General features: G+C 39.9%; 1 pseudogene; it reads right to left on the bottom strand.

The window, feature by feature from the left end:
- Positions 1 to 6,691: 6,691 nt before the first annotated feature.
- LOC138420909 (olfactory receptor 5B12-like) lies at positions 6,692 to 7,771 on the bottom strand (annotated as a pseudogene).
- Between the last annotated feature and the right edge of the window lie 3,600 nt (positions 7,772 to 11,371).

Here is an 11,371-nt window from a genome sequence, read left to right as displayed (position 1 = left end):
CGACTGAGCAACTAAGCATAGCACATCACATTGTAATTCTTGGTGCTTAAAAGTTTTAAATCAAACTTTATATATTTAAGTCCATTGAAGTATGCCTTTAATTCTCCCTATCATGTTAATAATTCTTTTTTTTTTTTCTTCTTACAAGATTACATTGCTTTACATGGGCATTTATTTTCCTAACTAAATTTCCATCTTAATAAATTATCTAAAATTAATGTATTTTACATGATAATTTTAATCGAGGAAACATGTAAAGCATGAAAAGAAATGTAATTTTAGGCCTGCCTACCCAGTGCTGTGGGAGCAGGCACACACAGTCTGGCCATACTGCAGCACCCAGGCCTTGGCTGATAGGGAGCCCTGCAGTGACACGGACTAGGCTTTTGTCTTTTAAAAATAAAACTGCTCTAAGAGGAACAAGATGGCGGAGGAGTAGGTGGACGTGGAATATATCTCTCTCCACAGATACATCAGGAATATACCTTCAGATACAGAGGTGCACGCAGAACACCAGCTGAGAGCGGACAGGAGGACCTGACCAACAGAAAAGAATATATAGACCCACGCAAAACTGGAGATCAAGCCTTGAACCTTTGGAGGAGGAGCACTGACTCCAAGACCCTAGACTACCACAGAATTAACCCTAGGGTGTATCAAATAGTGAGAACTCACACAAGGGAAACCACTGGACTACAAGACCCAGCATCACCCAACCACCAATAACAGCCTGTGCAGGACACCTCATCTAAACAACAAACAAAACAAAAATACAAACCCAATCATCAGCAGACAGGATTACTACCTTACTGAGCCTTGCCCATCAGAGGATAAACAAACAAATGAACAAACAAGAGCTCAGCACAAAGCTCACCCTATAAGAAGCTTACACAAACCACTGGACCAACTTGAGAGGGCAGAAACCAAAAGGAAGAAAGAATTCAGCCTTGAAGCATGGGAGAAGGAGACCTCAAATACAATAATTTAAAAAATAAGAAAAGGCAGAGAAATGCTACACAAATGAAGGAATAAACTAGAAACACAGAAGTCCAGATAAATGAGGAAATAGGCACACTGCCTGAAAAAGAATTCAGAATAATGATAGTAAACATGATCAAAAACCTTGAAAGCAAAATGGAGAAAATGCAAGAATTAATTAACAAAGACCTAGAAGAACTAAAGAGTAAACATTCAGAGAAACAACACAATTACTGAAATTAGAAAGTCCTCTAGAAGGGATCAATAGAATGAATCAGTGAGCTGGAAGATAAAATGGTGGAAATAACTTCTGAAGAGCCGAATAAGGTGAAAAGAATGAAAAGAACTGAGGATGGTCTCAGAGACATCTAGGACAATATCAAACACACCAACATTCGAATTATAGGGGTCCCAGTGGTAGAAGAGAAAAAGAAAGGATAAAAGAAAATTTTTGAAGAGATTATAGTTGAAAATTTCCCCAACATGGAAAAGGAAATAGTCAATCAAGTCCAAGAGGCACAAAGAGCCCCACACAGGATAAATCCAAGGAGAAACACACCAAGACACATATATAATCAAACTAACAAAAACTAGACAGAAAGAAAGAATATTAAAAGCAGCAAGGGAGAAGCAAAAAGTAACAAACAAGGGAAGCCCCATGCACTTAACAGCTGATCTTTCAGCAGAAGCTCTGCAGGCCAAAAGGGAATGGCAGGATATATTTAAAATACTGAAAAGGAAAAATCTACAACCAAGATTACTGTACCTGGCAAGGATCTCATTTAAAATTGATGGAGAAATAAAAAGATTTTCAGACAAGCAAAAGTTAAGAGAATTCAGTACCACGAAACCAGCTTTACAATAAATGTTAAAAGGACTTATATAATCAAAAAATACAAGAGAAGTAAAGAGATCTACAAAATTAACCCCAAACAATTAAGAAAATGGCATAAGAACATATATATCAATAACTACTTTAAATGTAACTGGATTAAATGCCCCAACCAAAACACACAGACTGGCTGATGGATACAAAAACAAGGCCCATATATATGCTGTCTACAAGAAACCCACCTCAGACCTTAAGACACATTTAGACTGAAAGTGAGAGAATGGAAAAATATATTCCATGCAAATGGGAACCAAAAAAAAAACTGGAGTAGCAATTCTCATATCAGACCTTAAAATAAAGACTACAAGAGATAAGGAAGGACACTACATAATAATCAAGGGATCAATCTAAGAGGAAGACATAACAATTGTAAATATCTATGCACCCAACATAGGAATACGTCAATACATAAGACAAACACTAATAGACATAAAAGGAGAAACTGACAGTAACGCAATAATAGTAGGAGACTTTAACGCCCCACTCACACCATGGACAGATCATCAAAACAGAAAATTAATAGGGAAACACAAGTCCTAAATAATACATTAGATGAGATGGATCTCACTGATATCTTTAGGACATTCCATCCAAATGCAGAAGAATAAACCTTCTTCTCAAGTGCACATGGAACATTCTCCAGGATAGACCACATCTAGGGTCACAAATCAAACCTAAGTAAATTTAAGAAAATTGAAATCATATCAAGCATCTTCTCCAACCACAAAGCTATGAGACTAGATATCAATTACAAAAAAAAAAAAAAAAACTGTAAGAAACACAAACACATGGAGATTAAGCAACACACTTCTAACTAACCAACAGCTTACTGAAATCAAAAGGGAAATCAAAAAATTTCTAGAAACAAATGACAATGAAAACACTACAACTCAAAATTTATGGGATGCAGCAAAAGCAGTCCTAAGAGGGAAGTTTATAGCAATACAATCCGACCTCAAGAAACAAGAAACACATCGAACAGACAGCCTAATATTACACCTAAAACAACTGGAAAAAGAACAACAACAACAACAACAAAAAAAAAAAATTAATATAAGGAAAGAAACCATAAAGATCAGAGCAGAAATAAGTGAAAAAGAAACAAAAGAAACAATAGTAAAGATTAATAAAACTAAAAGCTGGTTCTTTGAGAAGGTAAACAAAATTGACAAACCTTTAGTCAGACTCATCAAGAGAAAAAGACAGAAGAATCAAATCAACAAAATTAGAAATGAAAAAGGAGTGGTTACAACAGACAATGCAGAAATACAAAGGATTATGTGAGACTATTATGAACAACTCTATGGTGATAAAATGGATAATCTGGAAGAAATGGACAGATTCTAAAAAAATTAAGTCTTCCAAGACTGAACCAGGAAGAAATAGAAATTATGAACAACCCAATTACAAGCACTGAAATTGAAGCTGTGATAAAAAATCTCCCCAAAATACAAAAGTCCAGAACCAGATGACTTCACAGGAGAATTCTATCAAACATTTAGAGAAGAGCTAATGCCTATCCTTCTAAAACTCTTTCAAAAAATTGCAGAGGAAGGAACACTTCCAAACTCATTCTACGAGGCCACCATCACCCTGATACTAAAACCAGACAAAGACAACACTAAAAAAGAAAACTACAGGCCAATATCACTGATGAACATAGATGCAAAAACCCTCAACAAAATTTTAGCAAACAGAATTCAGCAACACAGCCAAAAGCTCATACACCATGATCAAGTTGGGTTTATTCCAGGAATGCAAGGATTCTTCAATATACAGAAATCAATCAATGTGATACACCATATCAACAATTTGAAAGAAAAAAACCATATGATCATCTCAATAGATGCAGAAAAAGCCTTTGACAAAACTCAGAACCCATTTATGACTAAAACTCTTCAAAAAATGGGCATAGAAGGAACCTACCTCAACACAGTAAAGGCCATATATGATAAGCCTACAGCAAACATTATTCTCAATGGTGAAAAACTGAAAGCATTCCCCCTAAGATCAGGAACAAGACAAGAGCATCCACTTTCACCACTATTATTCAACATAGTTCTGGAAGTCCTAGCTACAGCAATCAGAGAAGAAAAAGAAATAAAAGGAATCCAGATTGGAAAAGAAGAAGTAAAGCTCTCACTGTTTGCAGATGACATGATATTGTACACAGAAATTCCTAAAGATACTATCAGAAAATTACTAGAGCTAATCAGTGAATTTAGCAAAGTTGCAGGATACAGAAATCACTTGCATTTCTATATACTAACAATAAAAAATCAGAAAAAGAAATTAAGGAATCAATCCCATTCACCATTGCAACAAAAAGAATTAAATATCTTGGAATAAACTCACCTAAGGAGACAAAAGAACTGTACACAGAAAATTATGACACTGATGAAAGAAATCAAAGATGACATAAACAGCTGGAGAGATATTCCATGTTCCTGGGTAGGAAGAATCAATATTGTGAAAATGACTATACTACCAAATGCAATCTATAGATTCAATGTGATCCCTATCAAATTACCAATGGCATTTTTCACAGATCTAAAACAAAAAAGTTCACAATTTATATGGAAACATTTCCTTCTCCAGGGGATCTTCCTAACCCAGGGATCAAACCTGGGTCTCCTGCATTGCAAGCAGACGCTTTAAAGTCTGAGCCACCAGGGAAGTCTCATATGGAAACGTAAAAGACAACAAATAGGCAAAGCAGTCTTGAGAAAGAAGAATGGAACTGAAGAAATCAACCTTCCTGACTTCAGATTACACTACAAAGCTACAGTCATCAAGACTGCATGGTACTGGCACAAAAACAGAAATAGAACAACATAGAAAGTCCAGAAATAAACCCATGCACCCATGGGTACCTTATTTTTGACAAAGGAGACAAGAATATACAATGGGGCAAAGATAACCTCTTCAATAAAAGGTGCTGGGAAAACTGGACAGCTACATGTAAAAGAATGAAATTAGAACACTTCCTAACACCATACACAAAGATAAACTCAAAATGGATTAAAGACCTAAATGGAAGACCAGAAACTATAAAATCCTTAGAGAAAAACATAAGCAGAATTCTCAATGACATAAATCAAAGCAAGATCCTCTGTGACCCACCTCCTAGAGTAATGGAAATGAAAACAAAAGTAAACAAGTGGGACGTGATTAAATTTAAAAACTTTTGCACAGTAAAGGAAACTACAAGCAAGGTGAAAAGACAACCCTCTGAATGGGAGAAAATGACAGCTAATGACAAAGGATTAATTTCCAAAATATACAAGCAGCTCATACAACTCAATACCAGAAAAACAAACAACCCAATCAAAAAGTGGGGAAAAAACCTAAACAGGCATTTCTCCAAAGAAGACATACAGATGGCTAACAAACACTTGAAAAAATGCTCAACATTGCTCATTATTAGAGAAATGCAAATCAAAACCACAATGAGATATCACCTCAGACCAGTCAGAATGGCCATCATCAAAAAGTCTACAAACAATAAATTCTGGAGAGGGTGTGGAGAAAAGGGAACACTCTTGCACTGTTAGTGGGAATGTAAACTGATACAGCCACTATGGAAGATGGTATGGAGATTCCTTTAAAAACTAGGAATAACACCACCACATCACCCAGCAATCCTACTCCTAGTCATATACCCTGAAGGAACCAGGGTTGAAAAAGACACATGTATTCCACTGTTCACTGCAGCACTATTTACAATAGCTAGAATATGGAAGCAACCTAGATGTCCATCAACACATGAATTGATAAAGATGTTATGATACATATACACAATGAAATATTACTCAGCCATAAAAAGGAATACATGTGAGTCAGTTCTGATGAGGTGGGTGAGCCTAGAACCTATTATACAGAGTGAATTGAGTCAGAAAGAGAAAGATAAATACCACATTACAATGCACATATATGGAATCTAGGAAAATGGTTCTGAAGAAATTATTTACAGGCCAGCAATGGAGAAACAGACATAGAGAATAGACTTATGGACATGGGAAGAGGGGAGGAGAGAGTGAGATGTATGGAAAGAGCAACATGGAAACTTATATTACCATATGTAAAATAGATAGGCAATGAGAATTTGCTGTATGGCTCAGGAAACTCAAACAGGGGCTCTGTATCAACCTAGAGGGGTGGAATGGGGAGAGAGATGGGAGGGAGGTTCAAAAGGGAGGGGATACATATATATACCTATGGCTGATTCACATTGAGGTTTGACAGAAAACCAAAAAATTCTGTAAAGCAATTATCCTTCAATAAAAATATAAATTAAAAAGAAATGTAATTTTATTAAACACAAGAACAAAAAGGCAATAAGAAATCAATACTCAGATCTTTGGAACTATTTTCATAAAAGTTAATTTTTTAAAATATAAAACCTGATGCATAAGTGAAAGGACAAGGTGAAATATAATTTTAAAAAACTAAATACATAATATTTATATATATTATATACACTAACATAGTCTATTTCCATAAGTCAAAAAATTTATACTAACACTATATTCTCAGACACCAAAATATGGTTCTACATACTATAACGGTAGATCTATCTCATGTCTGTCTTAAGTTTTTCCATCTGTAGTTGTTTGGGTTTCATGAGTTTCTCATGAATGACATGCATGTGTGCATATGCTAACATGCATGTAAACGTACATGTTTTTGTAAGAGTGTGGGTGAACATGCTTATTAAGAATTTCTGTAATATGAACTCCATGTTCATGAGTGATTTTCTTTAACCTATTACTCCTAGGTCTTATTTTTTTTTTAAGATTTTGCTTTGTAGACTTAACAGTTGGAGAAACTACTATAAGAAATTAGAAAATTGGAAATAAACAGTTAAAGATTTTTCTCAGATGAATCCAAAGTGGATGGACAGTGCCTTACTGTACATTCAAGGTTTTTCAAGTATGAATCCCATAGAAGACTTTGCCTTCCCCACAGCCGTCTTGAAGGCACTCTTGACCTTGATCCTCAGGCCGTAGACCAGTGGGTTCAGCACGGGGATGACCGTGGCGTGGAACACGGACGCCACTTGGTCTGAGCCCAGGGAGTGGCTGGAGCTGGGCTGTAAGCACACGAAGATGCCGGTCCCGCGGAAGGTGGCGACGGCGGTGAGGTGGGCAGCGCAGGCGGAGAGGCCTCCCGGCGCCCTTGAGAAGAGCGCATCCTCAGAATGGTGACAAATATAAACAGGCAGGAGACGAAGATGACCAGAACAGAAAAGAGGCCGCTGAAACCCACCGCAAAGAAAGGAACCATCTCACTGGCGTAGCTGTCTGAGCACGAGCGAGCCGGCAGGGGAGGAGCGTCTCAGAAGAAGCGCCTGGCCGCGCTGGCCTCGGGAAGGAGAGCCTGAGACGCCCCGGTGCGCACGGAGGCGGCCGGGGAGCCGCCGCGCAGGCAGCCGGCGAGCACGCGCGCACGCCCCGGTCGGTCGGCGCGGCGGGGGCGCAGGGCAGGGCTTTGCACGCGGCTGCGAGGCGGGCACGAGCCGTGGCGGCCGAGAGGAGACTTCCTGCGGTGATGAAGGCCACGAAGAAGAAGAACCGGGAGGCACACGCCTCGTAGGAACCGGTTTTGTCTCCTGTGAGGAGTCCAGCCGTCGCTTTGGGAGTGACCGCTGAGGAGGAACCAACGCCCACCAGCGAGAGCTGGCTGAGAGAGAAGTCCATGGGCGTGTGGAGACGAGAGGCCAGCAGGATCGGCTCGGCCACCCCCAGGTTCCCAACCAGGGTGAGGAGGTAGACGAGAGAGAAAGTGGTGAAGAGCAGGGTCTGCACTTCCGGGTCATCGGGTAACCCCGCCAGGACGAACTCAGTCACCTCCGTAGTGTTTTCCATGGAGATCAGCTGGGAACTGTGTGGCTGCGCTGTAGCAATGGGAAAATAGAATAAAAATAATAAATGAAAGGAAGGCTCCATTGAAATCAATTTGCATGATCACTGTGCTTTATTTCAGTATTAAAATAACTTGTTTCCAGGAGTGTTTAGATTTAAAGCCTGACCACAACAGCTAAAATTATAAGTTATTTAAAGGTCATACAGTATCCCAGTTAAAAGGATTTGGGGATAATGCATCCCAACCTCCTAACTTCATTTGTCACTCAGTTGTGTCCAACTCTTTGTGACCCCATCAACATTAGCCCACAGGCTCCTCTGTCCATGGGATTCTCCAGGCAAGAATACTGGAATGGGTTGCCATTTCCTTCTCCATCTTAACTTTCTAGAAGACTAAATTAAGGCAAAGACAAGAAAAGAAAGAATTTATGCTATTTCATCACGTTGGTTGCTAACTAGAACAGCTCTGGCTCCCAATTCAAAGTTTCCAAAACAAAAACAAAAATTATTATTTAAACTAAACTTAGTAAAATACATATGAAATTGGATTAATTTTACTTCAGCTTACTTTTTTTGGCTTTCCATTGTGTCAAGAACAGTGTTGTCCTAAAATGTTCTCACTACACTGTACAGTAAATAGGGTATATAATTTACCCCATAGTGGAAAACAATAGAAATTTGTGCCCATGGAATAAAGACATCTATAAAACAAAGCTTTTAATTTTTACTAAATTTATGCAGCTTTTAACTTCTGCATTCAAATGTTCCTGATCTGGACTCATGTTATAGCCATATTAAAAGATGCAGCTTCCAGCATCACCATGTACAGAACTGATTAATTTCTTTTCTGGTGGCATGCAAGATCACTTGGCTATCAATTATCCCATCAATTTTTCCCAGCAGCCAACTAGGTTGGTAATGCAAACTCAAACTATGTAAGTTGTTAGATATTATAATTCAAACAACAGGTTTGATCTATCTGTATTGGAGAGGTGGATGACCTATAATATGACTTGCCAATAAGGGTGAAATCAAAGGACTGATAACATCATTCATGACATTTGTTTTCCCTACAAATTCCTTCTACTATATAATTTTAAATATGGTGGTCTGGGATAGACTCATTCACAAAAATGAGAGTTTTTAGCAAATGCCTGAACGGAGTAGGGGAGCAGGACTTGAGTATACTAGGGGGAAGGGCACAGCCCAGGCAATGAAAATGAAAATGTCACTCAGTCCTGTCCCTGTCTTTGCAACCCCATGGACTGCAGTCTGTCAGGCTCCTCTGTCCCTGGAATTCTCCAGGCAAGAGTCCTGGAGTGGGTGCCATCCCTTTTCCAGGGGATTTTCCCAACCCAGGGATCAAACGCAGGTCTCCTGCATTGCAGGCAGATTCTTTACCAGCTGAGCCAAAAGGGAAGCCCAAGAATACTGGAGTAGGTAGCCTTTCCCTTCTCCAGCGGATCTTCCCAACCCAGGGATCAAACCCAGGTCTCCTGCACTGCAGGCAGATTCTTTATCCTCTGAGCCACAAAGGGAGCCTGTAACCCAGGCAGAGGAAACAGAAAATACATGGCTCTGGGATCTTCTGCATTCAAGACTGTTCCAGGAACGGCAAGAAAATCAATAAGGCTGTAGTTGGAAGGTGAGAGAAGTGCAGCAGTGTGAAGCTAAAGTGCTTTCACACACTACTTTAAGTTGTTAAACTTTTATTCTGAAAGAGATTGGAAAGCATGATAGGATTTGAACCCAACATGACCTAATCTGAATTCTTTGAACAGAATCACTCTGGTAGGTCTGTAGGTACTTGTATTTAGCAAGATAAAGATGAAAGTTGCAAAAGAAATTATAGGCTATTATATTATTCCAGGTAAGAGAAGATGATGGCTTAGACCAAGGTCGTAGTGAGAGAGATAATAAAAAGTTGTTCAATTTTGGATATATTTCAAAAGTAGAGCTGACTGGATTTACTGATACATTGCATATTGACAGTAGAGAGAGGGATCAGTGCTGACTGCTGTTTTTAAAAGAATGATGGGAAAGGAGCAGTTACTTGGGAAAAAGAGAAAAGGAAATCTTATTAAGTTTGAGATTCCTTTTGGCCATCCAAGTAAAAGTATTATATCAACAGCTCTGATACAGAAGTCTGGAGCTCAGAACAGATGGCCAGATACCTCAGTTCAGTTCAGTTCAGTTCAGTCACTCAGTTGTGTCTGACTCTTTGTGACTCCATGGACTGCAGCACGCCAAGCTTCCCTGTCCACCACCAACTCCTGGAGTCTGCTCAAGCTCATATCCATTAAGTCGGTGATGCCATCCAATAATCTCATCCTCTGTCATCCCCTTCTCCTCCTAGAGAGAGGATGTCTCAAATTAGATTAATTTTAACTTTCTTAGGCTTCCCTGGAGAAGGCAATGGCAAACCACTCCAGTACTCTTGCCTGGAAAATCCCATGGATGGAGGAGCCTGGTAGGCTGCAGTCCATGGGGTCACAGAGTCAGACACGACTGAGCGACTTCACTTTCACTTTTCACTTTCATGCATTGGAGAAGGAAATGGCAACCCACTCCAGTGTTCTTGCCTGGAAAATCCCAGGGACAGGGGAGCCTTGTGGGCTGCCATCTATGGGGTCGCACAGAGTCGGACACGACTGAAGCGACTTAGCAGCAGTAGCAGCAGGCTTCCCTAGTGGCTCAGTTGGTAAAGAATCCACCTGCAATGCAGGAAATCTCCTGCAATGCCAAAGACCTGGGTTTGATCCCTGGGTCAGGAAAATACCCTGGAGAAGGAAATGGCAACCCAACTCCAGTATTCTTGCCTGGGAAATCCCTTGGACAGAGGAACCTGGTGGGCTACAAACCACAGTGTTACAAGAGTCAGACACAACTTAGCAGCTAAACCACCACCATGAAATCTCTTGGAAATTTCTGATGGCTCAGCATACATATGTAATATTAAATCCAACACATTAAAACACCAAAGGGTGCTTCCCTGGTGAGTCAGTGGTAACAACAACAACAACAAAAAAAACCTGCCTGTCAATGCAGGAGACACGAGTTTAACCCCTGATCCAGAAAGATCCCACATGTTGCTGAGCAACTAAGCCCAAGTACCCCAACTGCAGAGCCTGTGCTCTAGAACCTAGGAGCCACAGTACCGAGCCCAAGTGCCACAGTACTGAAGCCAGAGCCCCCTAGAGCACATGCTCTGCAGCAAGAGACACCTCCTCAACAAGATACCCTTGAACTGCAACTGGAGTAGCCCCTGCTCACCACAGCTGGAGAAAGCCACACAGCAAGGAAGACCCAGCACAGCCAAAGATAAATAGATACATAAAAGTTCTTAAAAGTATCAAAGAAAGCATTTAGACAGACTAATATTAGATTGCTTTAAGGTCTAAAAAATAAAGAGATTTAGTAGCAAAGGAATATGGGAGAGGAGGTTACTGCCTCCTGAGATAGATAGCTGACCTGTCCCAGGACACAGAGAGATTTTGGTTACACAAGGGAGGTAGAGAACTTTTGAAGGAAAAGTTAAGTGTGTATCGGGTTATGCTGATGGCTGACTGTAAATTCCAGAGTGGAATGATATCAGAAGTTGGGCAGGAGTGGAGCTGGGATCAGTAAAGGAGAGACA

This window comes from Ovis canadensis, chromosome 15 (genome assembly GCF_042477335.2).
Source record: "Ovis canadensis isolate MfBH-ARS-UI-01 breed Bighorn chromosome 15, ARS-UI_OviCan_v2, whole genome shotgun sequence".
In the NCBI taxonomy this organism is placed as follows: domain Eukaryota; kingdom Metazoa; phylum Chordata; class Mammalia; order Artiodactyla; family Bovidae; genus Ovis; species Ovis canadensis.
The sequence above is the reverse complement of the archived record's forward strand: the minus strand, read 5'-3'. Positions and strand labels throughout refer to the sequence as shown.